At 41.2% G+C, this 10,237-nt stretch overlaps 1 protein-coding gene across 2 annotated transcripts in view; it reads left to right on the top strand.

The window, feature by feature from the left end:
* The first annotated feature begins 1,573 nt into the window (after positions 1-1,573).
* LOC123499547 (D-3-phosphoglycerate dehydrogenase-like) overlaps positions 1,574-10,237 on the top strand; it is a 20,409-nt gene continuing 11,745 nt past the window's right edge. Inside the window, exon 1 of one of the 2 annotated variants that reach the window (XM_045247653.1) lies at positions 1,574-1,708. The gene's annotated coding sequence lies outside the window, so the exon portion shown is untranslated. Of the gene's footprint in view, positions 1,709-10,088; positions 10,108-10,237 lie in introns of those variants that run through there. The other variant, XM_045247654.1, reaches the window with a different exon arrangement.

Here is a 10,237-nt window from a genome sequence, read left to right as displayed (position 1 = left end):
ACTCACATCCTTTATTCTCTCATTACTCACTCACTCTCTGCTGGTTCTTCATTACTAAACAAACTTCCTCTTCTTCCACTCCAATGCTAAATGGTGTAGGAGTGTTATTGTTTGGATGTGGGTAGAAGGTTCTCACGAAATGGATTATTGGGTAGATTTAGGATAAGGGAAAAAGGGAAAGGAAGTGTTTGTTGAGTTAGGTTACGTTAGATGAGGTCAAACAAGGAAAGATTTGTTGGATTAGATTAGGAACAAAGTAAGATTAGATAAATTTCTCCGCAAACACATGCCTAAAGAGGAATTTTATACATGTTAGCCAAAGTGGAGTAATTTTTTTTTCATACTTTTTATTCACACTTCATTAAAAACAATTCAGTGTGGGTTACTATCTAAAAAATGTTCTCTCTTTCTCTTTCTCTCTACGCATGAAAACCTTTGGAGGTAACTAACTGAATCTTGTAGAAATCTGAAAGAAATGATAAAGACAGATGTCCCATTAAACTTAGAGTATAAATTATTACCATTGTTCATTACTTACTGAATTTTTAGGGTGTAAATAAACTAACAAAACTTTCATCTAATAACGTGAAGATGCCTACAACGATGTCTATAACGTACAGAAGTGATAGACATGTAGAATTCACTATTAGGAAGGAAGAACACTCCCAATTAGTTTTAACTGTGAGTGTTGGTGAAGATAAAGTGTGTGTGTGTGTGTGTGTGTGTGTGTGTGTGTGTGTGTGTGTGTGTGTGTGTGTGTGTGTGTGTGTAAAATCGTTTTTTTTTTTTTTTTTTTTTTGCCATCACCCTGGTATGGGTGTTAGGCCATTTTTTTTTCTTTTAACTTTTTGATTTTCGCTGTGTTCAATATATACAATTGCTTATTTTCTCAATATAATTTTTTAATTGTTTTTATTTATTAATTCATTTATTTATTTTTATTTATTTTTTTGAGATATTAACATTATATACACTCTCAGATTTTTTCATACAGTGTAAAATCGACCACTTGCCTCTCTTTATGTGAGAGCACATTCAACAGCTGTGTTCCACTTCTGCATATGTCTGCCTCTATTAACTCTCACCTGTGCCCTGGCGAGGGAGGTGAACCAGCGAATGAGGCGAGCGTTGGGAGTGGAGCTTCGTTAATTACTGGAAATAAGACGAAAGGGGAGTTACATAATAAAAACATTGTAATTTTCATATACAGGATTCTTGGGCACACACACACACACACACACACACACACACACACACACACTATACTATCATACAGAAGCAAACATCGGTGTTTTGTTTTGGTTCATCTGATCATAATGTTTTTCTCCTCACCGCTATGTTTCCTTTCGTCTTCTTCTATAAACACCTCTGTAATTAAATCAAATTGATAAACTTCGTCCTATTCTTTCCGTCCTCTGTCTTTCGGTGATGAATTTGACCAAACAACAACTTTTTCCCAAGAGTTGAAAAGTTTATCTTCGTTCATATGTAAGCAACTCGAGTGGTTCGAATCCTTTCTCCTGAACCTTCCTGAGCTGGCCGGTAGTAGTGGTGGTGTATAGTTGGGGAAGCACTGGACTCTTCAGTGTCTTCGCCCTGAGTGTTCCTGGTGCCTCTGCTGTTTTCAGATCTGCTGTATTTACTCTGGGAAACAATAAGTCGATTTACCGTGCTGTTCTAGTGTTGTGCCATTTCTTCTTTATATCGTGTAAGTAAGACGTGTTTTTATGCTCTTTCTTTAGGGACAATTTTACACTTGTTCATTAATCGGGTTGGTATATTTGTCATTTTAGTGTTCATGAGGTGTTCATAAGGTCGTTAGTCAGAAATGCCTTTTTTTATGATCTTGCACAAAAAATATCTTAAAAAGAAATAAAAAAAATAGTATACTAAAAATATTGACCTGTAATCTTAGCAAGTGAATTGGAGTAAGGAACCCGCACTCAGTTTAGAAAAGATTGTATAATTACGCAGCACTAATCATCGTAAATCTTTAGAATAGGACCTCCTCTCTAATCCGTGCAATAATAACACAAAATAATGAGTAGTTAATGGAGAACACGTACCTTGTGGTCTTGTTTGGGGGTCACACACGGTTATGTCACATTGCTTCACTGGAATTAGAGACGTCACTCGGAGTCCAAATAGTAAACATTGCTATTGTCTTTTGTATATATCTGGGGTTTGTGGGTAACAGGAAGTGACCGTCTGTTGTTCACACCCTGGGTTTGTGGGTAACTGCTGAATAGTATTCTTATTGTGTCTATAGTTCTTTTGTCCAATGACGTGCCACCACCTCTTAACACCACAAGCTGCGCCAATGGGAATTTGCTATATGTATTCGTAGGTGGGGCACAGCTGGGCAGACAGGTGCACAGAGATCTGTGTGCGCAGTTGAACCATGGCCACCAGTGACATTAGTTGTAAAGGTTGCGAATTTGATTACTGGGAAATCATCGCTCCTGCGATGCAAGTCAGTGTACAATCGAGAAGAGGACCAGCCAGGACCTTCATCCTTTCGTTAAGGTATTGTGAGGAGGGGTATTGGTAGAGGTAGGGCATATTGTGTGAAGCTATAAGAGAACCGGTGTGGGGGGAGGGAAGCTGCCTCAAAGCAAGGATACGGTAGGTTAGGTTTATGTTAGGGTTAGGTTAGTGTTGCAGGGGGGGGTCCGGGGGGCGCAGCCTCCCCGGCTAGGTTAGGTTACGTTAGGTTAGGTTTATGTTAAGGTTAGGTTAGTGTTGCAGGGGGGTGGGTCCGGGTTAGGATAGGTTAGGTTAGGTTAGGTTTATGTTATGGTTAGGTTAGTGTTGTAGGGGGGGTCCGGGGGGGCACAACCCCCCCCCGGTTAGATTAGGTTACGTTAGGTTAGGTTTTTGTCCTTAGATTTTTTTTAGATCGCCATATCTCGCCTCGTTTGGCTCTCCCCCCCAAAATCCCGATTCCCCACGTGCCCCCAAGCTTGTTGGGGGGGAAGGGGGGTAATAAAAAAGAGTATGTAAGGAGTTGCTGTTCTATAGATTTACCCTAATCATTAATACTCCGATAATTTGTTGAGCATCATCTCAAAAAGAGCCGCCCACTCACGCAAGCCTCGGCGCTGTACTCAACTATTTCAAGTTTTCCGGAAGTTTTGCTAACATTTGAGAAAAGTTAGTTTTTGCACAGTCAGGTTGTATCTTTCTCAAACATGGCGAAGTTTTGCCGTGATCATATTTCACTCCTGCATGTTATCGGGGTCTTCAAGTGTTTTTATGCTTGTGATTGATAGTTTTACAATTACTCGGTAATTGTGTATTACCAGTAAGAAAAAATATCTTGTATTATACATTTCAGTGGTGGACAAACGGTGTTTTTTGCAGATATCTCCTAAACGAATCGTTGGATGAGTATATTTCAACACACTGCCTTGAACATCCGTTCGTAATTTATGGTTAACGTACCACAGTGCTATATGTGTTATGTGAGGAGTTTACTGAGTGATATTACGCCTAATCCAATCATCATATCAAAGGTGTTGTACAAAATCGGACGAGTGTGGGGTACTCGTCAAACCCCTCCACCACCACCCTGAAGAACCCCCAGACCACTCCTCTACCCCAGTATTGCATGACCCTCTTCCCGCTTCTCTCTTCACCCCCTATTCACACCATCAGCCTTCCACCTTTGATTTTTTCCCCCTATTGTAATTACATACGTATAGGTATAATTGTTACATACGTCAGTATGTACATACATATCATACATTAATAATATTATTTAATACAATTGCTGGTATATGTGGACATGAAAACCAGAGTGGGTCAAACGACCGTGAAAGCAATAGCTAATTCCGCTGTTAATGGCCGTATAGCTGGATAACAAGCAACGTATCTAACAACAAAATAATATTATATATAAACTGACCACTTTTATGATCAATAGGTAGACAGTACGCAATAAGAGTATCAACTTTTCCTAACAGTAGAAGGTCCAGGTCACAGGTAATTCCAGCACATCATGTTCACATGGTTGACCATAACGACTGCAAACATGGCTCTTCTATATACTACACGTAAACGTGAACCACTTCTTGCCTTCATGAAATTGTACCATACTCGTTAATAATCATATCCATACATACACACTTACAGAACATTATAATGTATAAATACAGTGGTGGGAGAAGTAGGGAGGGACACAGGAGTGAGGGAGGCGAGGAGCTAGGGAGAGGAGAGGAGGGATAAAGACGGGGAGAACTTCCGAGACGGGGTAGTAGTGGTTAGGAATGGTTTGTGTGTGTGTGTGGGGCGGCCACACTTTCATTCGAATGCGTCAACATGACTTAGGCATTGTTACTTTTCACGAGTAAACTCCTCACATAACACATATAGCACTGTGGTATGTTAACCATAAATTACGAACGGATGTTCAAGGTAGTGTGTTGAAATATCATACTCATCCAACGATTCGTTTAGGAGATATCTGTAAAAAACACCGTTTGTCCACCACTGAAATGTATAGTAGTTTTAACAAGAATTAATCATCATCAGGTAATAATAGAAAACGTGTTGAATCTCGCCAATCAGCTGTAGCTCCTGAGTCGTATGTAGATGAATGGTCATTGGGAGAAGCTTCAGCGATGGAGAATAAGAACCCCCAAATATTACCTGCACATAATCAGACATGCCAACGCCCGTAGACTTCATATACAGTATTGCCAACGCCCGTAGACTTCATATGCAGTATGAAGTGTTCTATCTGTGAACCTAAATACGTAAGATTACTACAGGACAAACGTTCATCCAATGATGAACAGAGGATAAGGATACCGAGTCATCTATACCTACTGTACCTGGTCATGCTGGCTTGTATGACGGTCGAATGCGACTTGGTGTTCACGGCTTGATTTACAGGGATCGTCCTCGGCACAACATCTCGACCCATTCTCTTTTTGGTGAACAAGGGTCACTTAAAGGGGAGACTATTTGAGTTTGTTCAGAGGCAGACCATTTATTACGCTTGAAATTAAAGTATAGTCAGGAACAAAGAGCGTGACTTTTCCTCTTGCTTAGAGGCCATCAAGGTGTGAACGAAGGCCAAATGACGAAAGCTTATTATTGTGACGTGAAAGTTTCCCTGCGAGGACATGTCAGTGTGTTGCTTACTGCAGGCTGCGAGACGCCGTCCTCGGCAAGTTGTTGCTCTCTTGGTAACTAGACAGGAAATACAAACTAGCGATATTTCTCTCAGGTTTACGTTCCGTGTCTGTCTGCCTGTCTACAGTACAATGCATCCTTTTGGCTCCTCGATTACACGTCTATCATTTCTAATCGCTATTTCTCATACACGAAGCACGATTTGTATGAGCACTTTCTCTTTGTCCATCCATTTCTTTGTCTCCACGCATAGACGTGTATGTATGCGTCTGTTTGTATGAATATATGCACTCCCATGTATATATTCATGATAGGCATTCCTCCCTAACTAGGTATTTCTCTTATTAATTTCAGTTTTTCGCCATGGATACAGTATTACGTTCCATACTCCTACAAGACGCAATTGTAAACAGTCATCAGTTATAGAGAATCAGAAAGTTGAATACACACGCTTGATAAGTGTTGACAAAAATAGACATAAAGCAAAACAAGCCTGGATATACACGTAACCCAGTAAAGCGGAGACTGCTGATCTACTATGGCGACCTTTAACTAAACGGGAGCAAACGAAGGTAGCTGAGCGAGAGATGGAAACTAGGAGGGCAGAGGGCGTTGGGCTGGAGGGCAGGAGGGCGGAGGGCAAGACTGTACACGTGGCACCCTCCAATGCTATACTGCCTGCCGGTGGGACACACTCAACACAGCACCAGCACACTTCCCCGCATGGCTGTGTGCTACTTTCCCCCTCGCTGCCCCACTGCTCTCCTCTCTACCTGCATTTCTCCTCTTTGTACTCCTTCCATCGCCGCACTTTTCCTCCTGCCCTCCTTCCTCGCCCCCGCTATGATATTATATTCCACTTTTCCTCCTTTCTCTCTGTCGCTCCTTTCCCTTGTTCCCCTTTCCTCACTTTTACTTTCGTTTTCTTTTTCTGCTTTCTCTTGTCTTGTTCCCGTTTGTTTTACTTCTCTTTTCGTCTTGTCTCTTGTTTCCTCACTTTTCTATTTTTACTTTTTATTTTGCTCTTCCTTCTTTCTCTACTATCTATTGTTTTCCTTTCCTTAGTTTTTTCCTCTTCCGTTTCTTCTCTTTTATTCACTCATGTCATTTTATTCTTTTTTTTTTGTTTCCCATTTTTCATTTTTTCTCATCTACCTCCTTTCCTTCGTTAATTCTTTTCACGCTTCGCTTTTGTTTCCCCACTTCCTCCATGTATTTCTTTCCCTTTTTTCACTATTCATCTCGTCTCTCCTCAGTACTCCTCAGCACTTGTTTTCTTACCTCTTCTACTTCCCTCTCTCCTGCTTCGCTTGCACTCTGCCCTGCCTACTTAAGCATAACAGGCCGTCCACACCGCATACATAAGCTGTGCAAGAATGTGGTGTGTTAATATGCTGAGAAGGGTGGTGGTTGTCGATCCTACAACTGAAGGGATGGTGCTGAGTGATTGTTGTATGTTACGTTTGGACACTTGTTTGTTCGTGTGTCTCGGTTATGTGAAATTGTCAACTTGAAGTAGAACGTAGGAGGTTTAAGAAATATATCATATGGTGTTGCAATTTTCTGAGAGTTGTACATATGTGGTTCTTCATGTTTCAGTGCTTGATGAGAAAGGAGGATTATTACTGTTTGTTTTTAATTAAATGCGTCGTTGGCTTTAAGTGGATAGATGGATAATTTAGAGGATAGCAAGATCGTTATCAAATACAGCACGATTCAAATGTAAACTGGTTAGGCAGAATATTTTTTGGGTACGATACGATTTTAAAGTTTAAAGTTGAGGAAAAAATGGGTGGTAATATATTTGAGGCACACAAAACGTAACCACAAAGCGTTAATGCCAATTATTTTGATAGAATAAGATAATATTGCTCATTGTTAGGTGGACAATATACCAACAAAATGATAGAAAAAGAAAACATGGAATAGAGAACATACCAATAATTTCTTTGCTTAAAAATGGCAACGAGGTGGTGTCGCCAAACGAGGGAAGGAGGGAGGCTGCAGCAGTGGCGGCGACTATGACGTGGCAGTGGAGATAACAAGAACGAGACACGATAAGACGCTTAAGGGCGGCAATGACGCCTGCAGCTTTGTACAATGAACCTAACGTTGCAGAGTCACCGTCTCCCTTCGCCACTGTGAGCTTATCGTTACTCAGGAGGAGCTGCTCTTCACGGAGACTTCCTCCTCATCTCGACTACCTTCAATGGCTACAAATGATAAACTGTTACCAAGTGTTTATTAGTTGATAACGTAAAAATATTATTCATTGTTAATAGAACCGTAAAGAATATCCTTAGAAACACGTTTCACTTCATCATGACTGTTTGCAAAGGCCGAAGAAACGATTGTCTGCATTCTCAAGATTGTTTTTCCTGTTCATCATGTAAAAGTTTCGTTAATCTGTCCAGCTTAGAAGCATAAGAAAACAACTTTAAAAAGTCGGTTCATCTATACTTTTGAATGCAGTGGATATGCACCGAAGAAACGCAACATCCATGGACCTTTATCTCATCTGAAATGCTACGTCACAGATTACGGTCACGTGGTCTGCTGTTCCGTGGCACGTTTCGCTAAAATGGCTTCGCCGTTGAGTCTGTAGTTGCCAAGCGTAGCAAAAGATTGGCCTGCTTTACCCGAGGTCAGCCACTTAATTAAGGCACTAAACGGAACGGTGCTTGCTAGTATTCCTTATCCTTGCTTGTGCAGCCCCACCTCGCATCGCCCGTCCTTATCAGCTTTGCCCAGCTTATCCCCAGACGTACCCAAACCCCCTTCCCCTCCCCGGCCAGCTTGAGAGTAATACGATGAGAGAGACAAAAAGGAAAGAATGGATTTCTCACTACATAAAAAAAGTAAATGAAAATGAAACGCTAGATAAAAAAAGACTATCCGATGATCTACACAATTAAGGGAAGACAAGGTACACATAACACTAACATTTGGAATACTCGTAACCAGACACGGAAAGAAGACCGTATTGAAGTAAGAGGAGTAAAACTTTTTATTCATTACATACGCGCGCACACAAAACGATATACAAGTAAATAGAAAAAAAGTAAAGGTAAAGCACAGAATAATTAGACGACACTTGCATGACTTATCGCACACATGAACACATACATGCAACTCCTGCACAGATAGCATTCAGACGCCTGACCACGGAGATGAGGAAGGGGGCGTGGGAGGGAGAAGGAACAAAGTATATCATTAAGATCTTAAGAGACGAAAAGGTTATTTCCATTCGTCCTTCTTCAATTTCCTTCCACTCTCCCTCACTTCACAGCCGTCATCTTTATTCATTCACTCGTTCATTATACATTTATACCTTATTTTTCTGTCTGCTTTTTTGACGATATGAACGAGTTGTAGTACGTTATTGGACACAGGACGGAGTGCGGAGAAGGAAAATTTATTCAAAACTATTTGTGTGTGCTTGTGTAATTTGTGTTTGTAAGCGTGCCTGGAAGTTGATGCTACAGGAGATATACAATTAAAAAAGAAAGCAACGCATCGTGGTGCGGATTGTGGTTGTTGTTGTTGTTGTTGATGGTGGAATTAGTGATGAATCTGATTACTTGCGATTGTTGTAAAGAATTTTTTATTAATGTTTGTTTACATCCATGAAACTTGACATTGCTTGTTAACCCCACAGTAGGATGGATTGCCAGTACTGGGTGGTGTGCGAGAAGAGCCAGGAGTTGTTGAAAGAATGTGTGTTGCGTTGGGTGTTGCTTGTTTGTGTGATAATTTTTTGGCTGCTATGATCAGTATTGAAATGGTTACTGAATGATGAGTGGAGTTTCATCTTTCATATTTCTTACACTATCTTGCGTGGTTTAATTCTTAATTCGTAAGATTGCTCAGGACTGGCAGAATGCAATAATAAGTATGATTAGTAATTGAGTGTCAACTGTGGAGATTGAACAGGAAGTTATGTGAGAACGATCAAGGGATATCTTAATGTTTTGTTGTTTGGCATTACACTGTAGATCATTGGATAAAGGAGTATAAACATTTAAATCTAGCTAATCCCTTGTGCATATATGATTGACTACGGGAGAGCTTCCACGGCAGTGGATGTTTTGCAATGTACTTATTCAATTTGGGCATCAATGGCAAGTATTTCGACACCAGCCAGTGGTGAGACTTTACAAGGTGCCTTTGAGGTCATGTTTGTATCAGGCTGATGTCTCTTAAAAGACTGGTAACAAAGACGACATTACACGCCTCCTAACATTCTCATTGCGGGAGTAAGAACAAGTTACAAGGACCGAAATTCCCTCCCTCCTTCCCTTACAAGTCACATAGGAATCACAGTGACAGTGATGAAACTCTTGTCTCGGCAAGAGCGAAAAGTGTTGGGTAAGGTTAAGATGTGGGGTTAATTCACCCGCCAAGGAGGAACACTAAACGGCCTCTGGTGGGGAAAAAAATCAAAGCCATAGCTTGCCCGTCACGCTATGACGCATCAAGGGTTAGGAAATCATCGAAAAGATAGGAAGACGCACCAAGTAAGATTGGTGGCGGACAGCAGGCAACAGAGTATCAGCTGATGATCACGTGCTGGGAATCTTCCACTCGCACCGTAAAGTACTAACGCCTTCACCTGCGTCTCGGCGCCTCATGCCTTCAACTGCTGTTGGGGAAATATTGAACAATTAACTAAGGTTACTTTTCTTTTAACTTATTTTCCATAGAAATGGCAATAATTAACCATCGTTTCAGAATCAACCAACTAGACGCCTAAAAAGGGTGAGGAAGGAAGTTGTGTGTTCATCTTTCAAAACCTTGAGTGGTAAACCATACACGAGGGAGTGACAGCTCACCACAGCACCAGCAGTGGTGTTTTGTCATAGGAGGCAGAGAGTGCCACGACACAGCGCTACTAGTGTTGTCTAACGGGAAAGCTGGCATGCTGACACTGCACTACCCTGAAGGTGACCCAGGATACGGTACCCGCAGGTATATTACATATAAAAGAGCGTTCCTTCTGCACATTACTCCCAGCGAAGCGAGTGACGACGCTTATGGTAGGCTGTCTAGCTCACAGTGAGCGAGTGGTCAACCTTGACTTTGTTAATAAGGCCAGACG

This window comes from Portunus trituberculatus, chromosome 50 (assembly GCF_017591435.1).
Source record: "Portunus trituberculatus isolate SZX2019 chromosome 50, ASM1759143v1, whole genome shotgun sequence".
Classification (NCBI taxonomy): domain Eukaryota; kingdom Metazoa; phylum Arthropoda; class Malacostraca; order Decapoda; family Portunidae; genus Portunus; species Portunus trituberculatus.
Note: the sequence above shows the minus strand (reverse complement) of the source record. Positions and strands in the feature narration are given on the sequence as shown.